The sequence below is a fragment of the Macaca thibetana genome, chromosome 10 (genome assembly GCF_024542745.1).
Source record: "Macaca thibetana thibetana isolate TM-01 chromosome 10, ASM2454274v1, whole genome shotgun sequence".
In the NCBI taxonomy this organism is placed as follows: domain Eukaryota; kingdom Metazoa; phylum Chordata; class Mammalia; order Primates; family Cercopithecidae; genus Macaca; species Macaca thibetana.
The window spans coordinates 68,992,824-69,005,179 of NC_065587.1; the positions used below are offsets into that span (position 1 = coordinate 68,992,824).

At 47.2% G+C, this 12,356-nt stretch overlaps 1 protein-coding gene across 3 annotated transcripts in view; it reads right to left on the reverse strand.

Annotated features, from left to right (window-relative positions):
* The window catches only part of REM1 (RRAD and GEM like GTPase 1), a 753,594-nt gene that overhangs the window by 581,135 nt on the left and 160,103 nt on the right, over window positions 1-12,356 (reverse strand). Inside the window, exon 1 of one of the 3 annotated variants that reach the window (XM_050807217.1) lies at window positions 12,316-12,322. The exons of the other annotated variants lie outside the window; for them this stretch is intronic. The gene's annotated coding sequence lies outside the window, so the exon portion shown is untranslated. Of the gene's footprint in view, window positions 1-12,315; window positions 12,323-12,356 lie in introns of those variants that run through there. 3 annotated transcript variants of the gene reach the window in all.

Here is a 12,356-nt window from a genome sequence, read left to right on the forward strand (position 1 = left end):
GACCCCCATGGAGAAAGGCCATAGAATTGTGTCACAACCTGGGCTGAGTGGTTTGTGAGAACAGATTACTCGGAGCCCGGCGGGTCTTCCTGCACTCCCTCTGTTTCTTCTGGCAGCAGCAGTGTCTCTATTAGGGTACTTTCTGAGTCAAAATGGCTTCAACAAGATGGAAATACGTTTCACAGAAAGCAATAAGTCAGCACATAGGGTGGGCTTCAGTGCTGGTCCATTCAACTCCCAAAGCTGTGGGCAGGGACCCCGGCTCTCCAGGCTCCTTCTGTCTGTTGGCTGTATTGTCCCTTGAGACTGCTGGCCCAATGGCTACAGCAGGTGTCACATTAAAGAGGTCCGTGACCAGAGGAAGAAGCCAGGGGTCACTGTAATACCTGAGAACTCAGAACTCTGGAGTTAGGCTGCCCGGAATTAAATCCTGGCTCCAGCACTCAATAGCTGTTTGACCCTTGGCAAGTTTCTTAACCACTCTGTGCCTCAGATTCTTCATCTGTAAAATGGGGGACAACGATATTACCTAACTTATGAGAACTGAATGACTTATTTTGTGTAAAGCAATTAGAACAAGCAGCGCCTGGCACAATAAGCCCACAATAAAAGTTACTCCTGGCTGGGCGTGGTGGCTCACGCCTGTAATCCCAGCACTTTGGGAGGCCAAGGTGGGCAGATCACGAGGTCAGGAATTTGAGACCAGCCTGACCAACATGGTGAAACCCCATCTCCCCATCTCTACTAAAAACACAAAAATTAGCTGGGCGTGGTGGTGCGTGCCTTTAGTCCCAGCTACTCGGGAGGCTGAGGCAGGAGAATCACTTGAACCCAGGAGGTGCAGTGAGCCGAGATCGCACCACTGCACCCCAACCTGGGCAATAAAGCGAGACTCTGTCTCAAAAAAAAACAAACAAACAAAGTTGCGCCCACATCTCTTTCTTGGGATGGAGGAAGCTTTCCCAGAAGCGCTCCTGACTGACTTTCCCACACTTCTCATTGGTCAGAACTGCATCACTTGCCGTTTCTGACCAATCACCAGCTTACTTTCGTGGGACACAGGCTTACACTAACCATGGCACTGCTCGAGCTGTAGGTGGAGCTCGTGCATCATATGGAGGGGGAGTGATTACGGAGCAAAACCAGGTTCAAAGAGGGAGGAGATCGTAGGGAAAATAATGTGCAGAAGTGCAGAGGCCCAGCCAACAGCCTGCTAACTGCAGATACTCGAGAGCCGCCACTCTGGATAATTGAGCTAAATAAAATCGTTGTGTTTTTTTGTTTGTTTGTTTTGTTTTTGTTTTGTTTTGTTTTTTGAGACAGAGTCTCACTCTGTCACCCAGGCTGGAGTGCAGTGGCGTGATCTCGGCTCTCTGCAACCTCTGCCTCCCAGATTTTCAAACGATTCTTCTGCCTCAGCCTCCCGAGTAGCTGGGATTACAGGTACACGCCACTACACCCGGCTAATTTTTATATTTTTAGTAGAGACGAGGGTTTTGCCATGTTGGCCAGGCTGGTCTCCAACTCCTGACCTTAGGTGATCCGCCCACCTCGGCCTCCCAAAGTGCTGGGATTACAGGCACGAGCCACCACACCAGGCCAATCATTGTGATTTTAAGTCACTAAGTTTGAGGCTATTTTGTTTTACAGCAAAAGCTAACCGATGCATACAGGGACAAGTCAGTCTCATCTCTGTGCACCCAGCATTTCCCAGAACAGGGCCTACCTGTGTCTAGGGTCTCATGGGGCAGCCCCTGACCTCTATCTTGCCCCTTCCAGCTTCCAACAGACCCTGTCCCAGCTCCCTCCAAGCTGAATGTTGGCCGGATACCTACCAATGGAGCAAGGGGAACGGGAGGGCTGCCAAGGGCAGGTACCGTGCCAACACTTTACTCCATTGCACAAAGAGACTCATTTACTTCTCAAGACAATCCAGTGAGGTAGATGCTCCTGTCATTTTACAGATAAGACAAATGAGCTTTAGAGAGAGCAGAAGACTCATCCAAGACCCCACAACATAGAAAAAGACTCCTCTGGTTTTGCCTTGAAGCAGGAACTTTTGACAAGGCTGCAGATATCGGGGGAGCAGAAGGAGCAGAAGTATACTGGTGATTACTGGCATCCATGTGTGAAGAAGGGTACAGAGAAGCAGGCTGAGTGGATGGCAAAGTGACCGGTTGAGGAACCGAAACTACAGGAGGGTGAGGGGCTGAAGTGGACGGGGGAGGGCCTGAAGAATTATAGGTAAATTGTAGTTTGGTCCCAGAGCCATTAGGTGACTCTGGAGGTTTGAAGAGACAAGAATTAGCATATATATGGTCCTGGGCTATGTGAGTCGGGGCACGGGAGCTACAAGTACCGGCTCTTCGTGAAAAGAAATAAGATCATCAGGGGGTGACCACAATCCAAAGTCACTGGAGTTAGACATTGAATTCTCAACATCATCAGGTTGGGGAGGAGTAGCCGAAGGGAGAGGCTGATCAGATAACGAAGGCCGCACGGGAGAGGGAGGTTAAGGAAGAGGTGGAGGGTTGTCAGATTCAGAAAATTGTGGTAACTGTAGGGGGTCATGGGATTGGTATGTCATCAGGACGGCACATACTAAGGCCCAATCACCCCTGTGATGGGAACATAATTCCCTGTGGAGACCAGTTCCCAGAATGTTGCACCAACATGATCCCATAGTTCTACATCTAAGGTTCCTTTTTCAGGAAACCAAGGACAGTATTTTTCTACTGCCTTGAATAGAGTGACCATATTTTCCATGGTTACTCGGACACCACCCTGTTTTAACAGGAGTTTAATATAGCAGAGATAAGCATGATGTTTAGACTCCATGTGACCCATAGTTAACCCAGACCATACAGAGACTACTCACCAGTCGTCAGGGAGTCGAACAAGCGTCTCAGTGGACCAAACCGATGACGTTTCTCTGCACCTATCAAAGGGAATCAGGTTCCCACATGCACTTGGGAGAAAGAAAAAACCACATTGGCGTGCCAGATATCAGGGGAACCTGCCCCCGATAACTCAACGTTATTTCATGTAGGTTGTTTTCTATTTCCCTAAGTGTTGGCCAGTCTGAGACACAAAGGGAAAGAGTACAAAAGAGAGAAATTTTAAAGCTGGGTATCCGGGGGTGACATCACATGTCGGCAGGTTCCGTGATGCCCCCCAAGCCGCAAAACCAGTAAGTTTTTATTAGCGATTTTCAAAAGGGGAGGGAGTGTAGGAATAGGGTGTGGGTCACAGAGATCACATGCTTCACAAGTGAATAAAATATCACAAGGCAAATGGAGGCAGGGCAAGATCACAGGACCGGGGCAAAATTAAAACTGCTAATGAAGTTTTGGGCACGCATTGTCATTGATGACATCTTATCAGGAGACAGGGTTTGACAGCAGACAACCGGTCTGACCAAAATTTATTAGGTAGGAATTTCCTCATCCTAATAAGCCTGGGAGCGCTACAGGAGACCGGGCTTATTTCATCCCTTATCTACAACTGTAAAAGACAGACATTCCCAGAGACCTCCCCCTAGGAACACATTCTCTTTCTCAGGGCTGTTCCTTGCTAAGAAAATAACTCAGCGATATTTCTCCTATTTACTTTTGAAAGAAGAGAAATATGGCTTTGTTCCGCCCGGCTCTCAGGCAGCCAGACCTAATGGTTATCTCCCTTGTTCCCTGAACATCGCTGTTACCCTGTTCTTTTTTCAAGGTGCCCAGATTTCATATTGTTTAAACAATTTGTGCAGTTAACACAATCATCACAGGGTCCTGAGGAGACATACATCCTCAGCTTACGAAGATGATGGGATTAAGAGATTAAAGTAAAGACAGGCATAGGAAATCACAAGAGTATTGATTGGGGAAGTGATAAATGTCCATGAAATCTTCACAATTGATGTTCTTCTGCCATGGCTTCAGCTGGTCCCTCCATTCGGGGTCCCTGACTTCCTGCAACATGCACAGATGCAGCCACATGAAAACTACCCATTAAAAATGTAATATCGGCCCGGAGCAGTGGCTCATGCCTGTAATCCCAGCACTTTAGGAGGCTGAGGCCAACAGATCACTTGAGGTCAGGAGTTCAAGACCACCCTGGCCAACATGGTGAAACCCCGTCTCTACTAAAAATATAAAAAATAGCTGGGCATGTTGGTGTGTGCCTATAATCCCAGCTACTTGGGAAGCTGAGGCAGGAGAATCACTTGAACCCAGGAGGCAGAGATTGCAGTGAGCCAAGATTGCACCACTGCACTCCAGCCTGAGTGACAGAGCAAGACTCTGTCTCAAAATAATAATAAAATGTAATATTCACTCTTATCAAATAATGGATGTCACCACACCCCTGACCCTAATTAGTGAGGACTTTCATGTTCTACTTGTCTTCATTTAATCATCATTGTATAAGAGTTTTACATTATCAAATTAGTACATGTATATTACTGAAAGGGAAGGACTGTTAGAAAATTACTTGAGGAATGTCTGCCACTGGGGGCTGAACACAAAAGATCCTATTGTGACCTGCCAGATTATTCACTCATTTAGCAATTTAACAACATTGCTGAATGCCTACTATAGGCCAGGTGCCATGCAAGACAGATGTACTCCTGCCCTCAAGGATTCACAGTCTAATAGAGGAGAGAGATGTTAAACAGATAACCATACAAATGACATAGCTAATTATATTTGTGGAAGTTCGTTGTGGCAAAGACAGAGATCTCAATATTTCAGGAGCTCCCCTACATTTTCTAGACTCCCTTACAGTCACATGACTAGTTCTGACCAATGGGGTGTGTGTAGGAGTGGCAGGCTGAAGCAATGGAGAGCTGGTGAGCCTCATCCCTCTCTTCCCCTGCCACAGCCACCTTGCGGCTATGAGTTCCCTTAGCTACAAGCTGGAAGAGAACCACCAGATCCACCTTGGATTTCACTGAGTAAGGAATAAAGCTTCTTGTGTTAAGTCTTTCAGATTTGGAGTTTGTCTGGTAGATAGTGTTAATTACCATGACTAAGGAAAATTTGCCCCTAGTGAAGGGAGGAAAAATATTCTCCACCAGTAACAAGGCCATGTCAGTCTGCTGCATTACAAACCCCAAACAGTACTTTATGATCTTGTAAGTTGACAATTTGGGCTGAATTCTGCTGGGTCACTCCTGCAGCTGCAGGCAGCAAGCAGTTCAAATGTCTACCTTGCCAGGAAGGCTCTTCTCTGCTCCACGTGGCCTCATCCTGCAATAGGCATAGCCCACTCCTTCCTATGGTGGTCTCAGAGTTTCAGAAAGCAACAAGAGAGAACAAATTCCAGTATTCAAGCTGCACTAGCATCAAAGCATATCAAATAGCATGTCAAATTTCATGTCAAGTTCAGGATGTAGGCAAATAGATTCTTTCTCTTGACAGGAGGAGCTGAAAATAATGTGTGGTCTTGTTTTTCAACGTACAATGGTCCCACTTATCCAGGGGGGATACATTCCAAGACTCCCGGTGGATGCCTGAAACCACAGATAGTACAGAATTCTGTATATACCATGTTTTTTACTATATACACATACCTACGATAAAATTTAATTTGTAAATTAAACTCTTACAAATTAAAAGTTAACAACAGCCGGGCACAGTGGCTCACGCCTGTAATCCCAGCACTTTGGGAGGCCGAGGTGGGCGGCTCACGAGGTCAAGAGATCGAGACCATCCTGACCAATGTGGTGAAACTCTGTCTCTACTAAAAATACAAAAATTAGCTGGGCATGGTGGCGCATACCTGTAATCCCAGCTACTTGGGAGGCTGAGGCAGGAGAATCACCTGAACCCGGGAGGTGGAGGTTGCAGTGAGCCGAGATCAGGCCACTGCACTCTAGCTTGGCAACAGAGTGAGACTCCACCTCCAAAAAAAAAAAAAAAAAAAAAAAGAGTTAACAATAAATAGAACAGTTATAACAGTATGTTGTAATAAAAGTTATCTGAATGTGGTCTCTCCCTCAAAATGTCCTATTGCTCTGTACTCACCCTTCTTGTGATGATGGGAGATAATAAAATGCCTACGTGATGAGATGATGGTAAATGAATGACATGGACATTGTGATCTAGCATTAGGCTACTGCTGACCTGACGATACGTCAGAAGGAGAATCATCTCCTTTGGGTGATCCAGGATCATGAAGCCATGACAATGACCATGGTTGGATGTCAGGAGCAGATGATGTTGATGATTAATGGTGGGTAACGTCTACAATATGGATACAGTGGAAAAGAGATGATTCACATCCTAGGTGGAGTAGTGCAGGATGGCATGAGATTTCATCATGTCGTTGGCTGCAGGTAACTGAAATTGCAGAAAGCAAAACCACAGATCATGGGGGTGGGAGTGGGGAACTACTGTACAACATGAGATATATTTGATTAAATAAGATGATGTGCACCTAAAACTGTCCCTACAGGTTGTATGCCCCTGGGTAAATTGCTTGGTGTCTCTGGATCTCCAGCTGTTCGTCTTCTTTCTGCATGGCTAAGCCCTATCCATCACTTGAGGCTGGACCTAGAGCCCTGCCTGGCCACTAAGCCCTCAGAACAGGGTGTCTTTTTAAAAAAAAGACAGGGTCGGCCGGGCGCGGTGGCTCAAGCCTGTAATCCCAGCACTTTGGGAGGCTGAGACGGGCAGATCACAAGGTCAGGAGATCAAGACCATCCTGGCTAACACAGTGAAACCCCGTCTCTACTAAAAAACACAAAAAAATAGCCGGGCGAGGTGGCGGGCGCCTGTAGTCCCAGCTATAGGGAGGCTGAGGCAGGAGAATGGCGCAAACCCGGGAGGCGGAGCTTGCAGTGAGCTGAGATCCGGCCACTGCACTCCAGCCTGGGCAACAGCGCGAGACTCCGTCTCAAAAAAAAAAAAAAAAAAAAAAAGACAGAGTCGGGAGGCAGAGGTTGCAATGAGCCAAGATCGCACCATTGCACTCCAGCTTAGGCGACAAGCGTGAAACTCCATCTCAAAAAAAAAAAAAAAAAAGACAGGGTCTTGCTCTGTCACCTACAGTGGTGTGATCATGGCCCGCTGCAGCCTTGAACACCTGGGCTCAAGCTATTTCCCCACCTCAGCTTCCTGAGTAGCTGGGAGCACAAGTGAGTGCCACCATGCCTGGCTAATTTTTTAAAAATTTGTTTTGTAGAGACAGGGGCCTCACTATGTTGCCCAGGCTGGTCTTGAATGCCTGGCCTTAAATGATGCTCCTGCCTTGGCCTCCCAAAGCACTGGGTTTACAGGCATGACCACTACCCACAACCAGAACATTTCTCAAATGTGATTGGTTGATCTCCTGCATCCATCCCTGGGGTGCTTGTTTAAAATGCAGATCCCTGGACCCTCCCCCAACCTAGAGAGTCAGAACATCTGGGCTCCTGCATCTTAACAAGCTCCCTGGGTGATGCTGCTGGGCCTCCAAGTTGGAGAACCTCTGTATTTGAAGAAATTCGGACTCCTTGGGGACTCAAATCTTATTTCAGCTCTTCTCTGGACCAGTTTGACTTTAGCCTAGATGTAAAATGGGTATAAATTTTACATGCCTGTGATGCCAGGATGCACTCACAGGGGAGGGAGGGCTTTAGCAGAGGTCAGAATCTAAGCCACCACTACAGTTGTACCAGATCCATGGAGAAAGACACCCAGGCCTCATTTCCTCATTGTTCTCTCTTCCCTTACCTGGCTTTATGGTTCTTCATAGCGCTGAGCACCACCGGGCAGTGTATTTTATGTTTTTTTGAGTTTCATAAGGCCAAGGACTATGTTTTGTTTATAACTGTTCCCTCATTTCCTAGAACAGTGCCTGGTACACAGGGGTGCTCAATAAATGTTTGTGGAATGATTGAATAAAAGTTGTTCCTGTACAGATTCCACCTGCCTAGAGCAAAGCCAGGACACTGATTGGGATGAACACATAGCACGTGCCAGACATGGCTCTGAGTGCTTTACCTGCATCATCTCACTTCATATGTGACAGCCAAATGGCCCCCAGTGGCCTTCACCAGTTGGTATTCACACCTTTGAACAGTTTCGTCCTATCCTGAGCTGGGCTGACCAGTGTAATTAATAGGATATTGTGAAATGAGAAAGTATGACTTTTAAGATTAGGTCATAAAATACGTTAAGGTTTCTGCTTTGCTTTTCTGGATCATCTGCTCTGGGGAGAGCCAGCTGCCATGTTGTGAGGACACTCAATTACCCCTGTGGAAACGTACACGTGGTGAGGAACGTAGGCATTCTGCAAATAACCAGCACCACCCAGGCACATGAGAGAGCTTTCTTGAGTCGATCCTCCAGCCCCAGTCAAGCCTTCAGATGACTGCAGCCCCAGCCAACATCTTAACTACAACTTCATGAGAGACCCAGAGTCAGAACCATCTATGTAGCTGCTCCCCAGCTCCTACCCCACAGAAACTGTGTAACAGCATACATGTTTATTGCTGTTTTAAGCTGTTAATTTTGGGAAATTTGTTATGTATCAATAATTAATAACTTGTACAGATTCTCACAACAGCCTATGTGGGAGGAGCCATTATAATCACCATTGTACAGAGAAAGAAACTGAGGCCCAGATGGGGGAATCTTTGTCCAGGGTCACAGAGATAGTGAACTGTAGCACTGAGATTGGAACCCAAGTTTGAATGACTAGAGTCTACCCACTGAGGTGAAGGGTGTTCAATTTGAATGCCAGCTCTTCCCCTGAAGGGCCAAGGCTGAGACCAGAAAACCTGAAACAATATAGCTGCCCCCAATATAAATATGTGCAGGTCACTCAGGGCTGATGGTACATGACCATAATAAATCAGCAAGGTCATTAGGAGAAAACAAGACAATAGGAGTGAAAACGGACAGAAACAGATATGCCCAGAGTTTGCATATCAGTATTATCAGATGCAGATTACAAAACAAAATGTTGGCCAGGTGTGGTGGCTCATGCCTGTAATCCCAGCCCTTTGCGGGGCTGAGGCACATGGATCACCTGAGGTCGGGAGTTCAAGACCAGCCTGGCCAACATGGTGAAACCCAGTCTCTACCAAAAATACAAAAAATTAGCCAGGAGTGGTGGCAGATGCCTATAATCCCAGCTACTCAGGAGGCTGAGGCAGGAGAATCAGGAGGCGGAGGTTGCAGTGAGCCAAGATCGTGCCATTTGCACTTCAGCCTGGGCAACAAGAGTGAAACTCCATCACACACACACATACACAAAAATTAAATTTAAAAGATGGGCTAAACAGCAAATTAGACATGGCTAAAGAGGGAATTAATGAGACAGAAATCAGACACCAATCACAGATTCAAGAAACTCCATAAATTTCACACATAGACACATCATAGTAAAAATGCAAAAAAAACCCCAAATATTAAAAAAAAAAATTCTTAAAAGCACTCAGAGGAAAAGATTCAGAGATTCTAAGAACAAAAAACAAAACAAACAAACAAACAAAATCCCAAAACAACAACAAAAAACAAAAAATACCCAGTACTACCACATGGATAAACCTCAAAAACATTATGTCAAGAAAAACCCCAATGTTATGCCAAGTGAAAGAAGCCAGTCACAAAGGTTCACATATTGTCAAAGCCTAATTTTCTTTTTGGTCTCACTCTGTCACCCAGGCTGCAGTGCAGTGGGGCAATCACTGCTCTACAGGTGCACACCATCACACTCGGCTAATTTTTATATTTTTTGTAGAGATGGAGTTTCACCATGTTGCCCAGGCTGGTCTTGAATTCCTGGGCTCAAGTGATCCACCCGGCTTGGCCTCCCCAAGTGCTGGGATTACTGGCACGAGCCACTGTGGCCCATCAGTAAGATCTAATTTCTATAAAATATCAGGAAGAGGAAAGTCTATAGAGACATAAAGTATATTAGTGCTGTCAGTTGGAGGATGGGGAAGAGGGAATGTCTGCTAATGAGTACAGGTCTATTTTGGGGTGATAAAAATTTTCTTTCTCTCTCTTTCTTTCCCTTCCTTCCTTCCTTCCTTCCTTCCTTCCTTCCTTCCTCCCTCCCTCCCTCCCTCCTTCCTTCCTTCCTTCCTTCCTTTCTTTTCTTATGGAATCTCGCTTTATCACTCAGGCTGGAGTACAATGGTGCGATCTCAGCTCACTGCAACCTCCGCCTCCCGGGTTCAAGCAATTCTCATGCCTCAGGCTCCGCAGTAGCTAGGATTACAGATGACCACCACCACACCTGGCTAATTTTTGCATTTTTAGTAGAGACAGGGTTTTACCATGTTGGCCAGGCTGGTCTCGAACTCCTGACCTCAAGTGATCTGCCCGCCTCAGCCTCCCAAAGTGCTGGGATTGCAGGTGTGAGCCACCATGCCCAGCCAAAAATGTTCTAAAATTTGATTGTGGTGATGGGTGCACAATTCTGTAAATGTTACTAAAAACTATTAAATTGTATATTTTAAGTGGGTGGATTTTATGGCATATAAATTATATCTCAATAAAGTTGTTTATAAAAAGAACAGCAGTTAGATTGACAGGTGATGATGTCTCAACAGCAACCATTTCCCAGTATTTTGGGAGGCCGAGGTGGGCAGATCTCTTGAGCCCACGAGTTCAAGACCAGCCTGGGGAACATGACCAAACCCTGTCTCTACAAAACTTAGCCAAGTGTGGTGGCACGTGGCCGTGGTTGCAGCCACTCGGGAAGCTGAGCCCAGGAGTTGGAGACTGTAGTGAGCCATGATTACGCCACTGCACTCCAGCCTGAGCAACACCAGTGAAACTCCGTCTCAAAAAAAAAAAAAAAAAAAAAAGCTTGCCCCAGGCCATTCAAATGTACAGCCAAGGTTGAAAAACATTGTCTTAAGAGATGCGTTTCAGGCAAAAGAAAAATTATCACACATGGGCCGGGCTCGGTGGCTCATGCCTGTAATCCTAGCACTTTGGGAGGCCGAGCCAGGCGGATCATGAGGTCAGGAGATCGAGACCATCCTGGCTAACACGATGAAATCCCGTCTCTACTAAAAATACAAAAAATCATCCAGGCCTGGTGGCGGGCGCCCGTAGTCCCAGCTACTCGGGAGGCTGAGGCAGGAGAATGGCATGAACTCGGGAGGGACAGCTTGCAGTGAGCCGAGATCGCGCCACTGCACTCTGGCCTGGGCGACAGAGCGAGACTCTTGTCTCAAAAAAAAAAAAAAAGAAAAAAGAAAAAAGAAAAATTATCCCAGATGAAGATCAGGTTCATTCCTTCATTCAACATATGGAGCCTCCGTTACGTGTTTGGAACTGTGCTAGACACCAGGAACACAGCAGTGAGCAAAACAAACCAAAAAGTCCCTGCCCTCGAGGAGAGGAAAACAGACCCAGAAAAACATAAATAAGTAAAATATGCTCCGTTAGACAGTAATAGATGCTGAGAAGAAAAAAAAATGAAGCCAGGAAGGCGGATGTGAAATGCTGGATACATGCGTGTCTGTGAAATTTCAGATGGAGTAGCTAGGGAAGATTTTTGGGTAAAGACCAAAATAAAGGGAAGGAGCGAGCCATGCAGACGTTTGGGTTACGGCAGGTGCAAAGGCCCTAAGGCAGGAGTGTGTCTGACTTACTCCAGGACCCAGCAGGTCAATGGGACTTGAGTGGAGTGAGGCAAGGGCAGGGTAGTCAGCTACGAAGACAGAGATCTGGAGGCAGTTTGCAAGCACTGGGGAAGATCTCGGCTGTTACTTTAAGCGAGATGGGAGTACTTGAGTCGGGGAGTGGCCTGAGTTTGATTTACATTTTAACAGGACTCTCAGGCAGCTGGGTGGAAATGGACAGAAGAGGGCAAAAAGAGAAGCAAGGAGGCCCAGGAGGAGGCTGATTCAGGACCCCTGAGATGATGGAGCACTGATGGAGCTGGAGCGGGATGGGGCCGGAGGAGGTGAGGGATGAGAGTCTGCAAGTGGAGCCCACAGGATCTGCTGATCGATGGGACGAGGAGCGGGAGAAAAATTAAAGCAGGCGAATGCAAACTTCACCAATAGCTCAACGAAAAGACAGACGGTGACCGCTGAGAGGCAGCGTCGGACCTGGGTAAGGGCGGGTTCCTGAGCCTGCCAGGCCTGGATTCAAACCTCGGCTGAGTGGCCTTGCACAGGTCATCAACAAACAGAGCCTTCGTTTATTCATTTGCAAACGGAGCCAAGGACCGGGCCTGCCCCGTGGTATGCCTGAGGCTTGGGTGAGCAGGCGCCGGCCTCGCAGGGGGCGCTCCTAACCCGTCCCCGGCAGCTCGACGCTGTGGATCTAGCCGCCTTCCAGCCCCGGCTCCAGCTCCTGCTCAGGTTCCTGCTACTGCCCCCGGCCCCCGGCCCCGGGCCCCGCGCCCCGCCCACC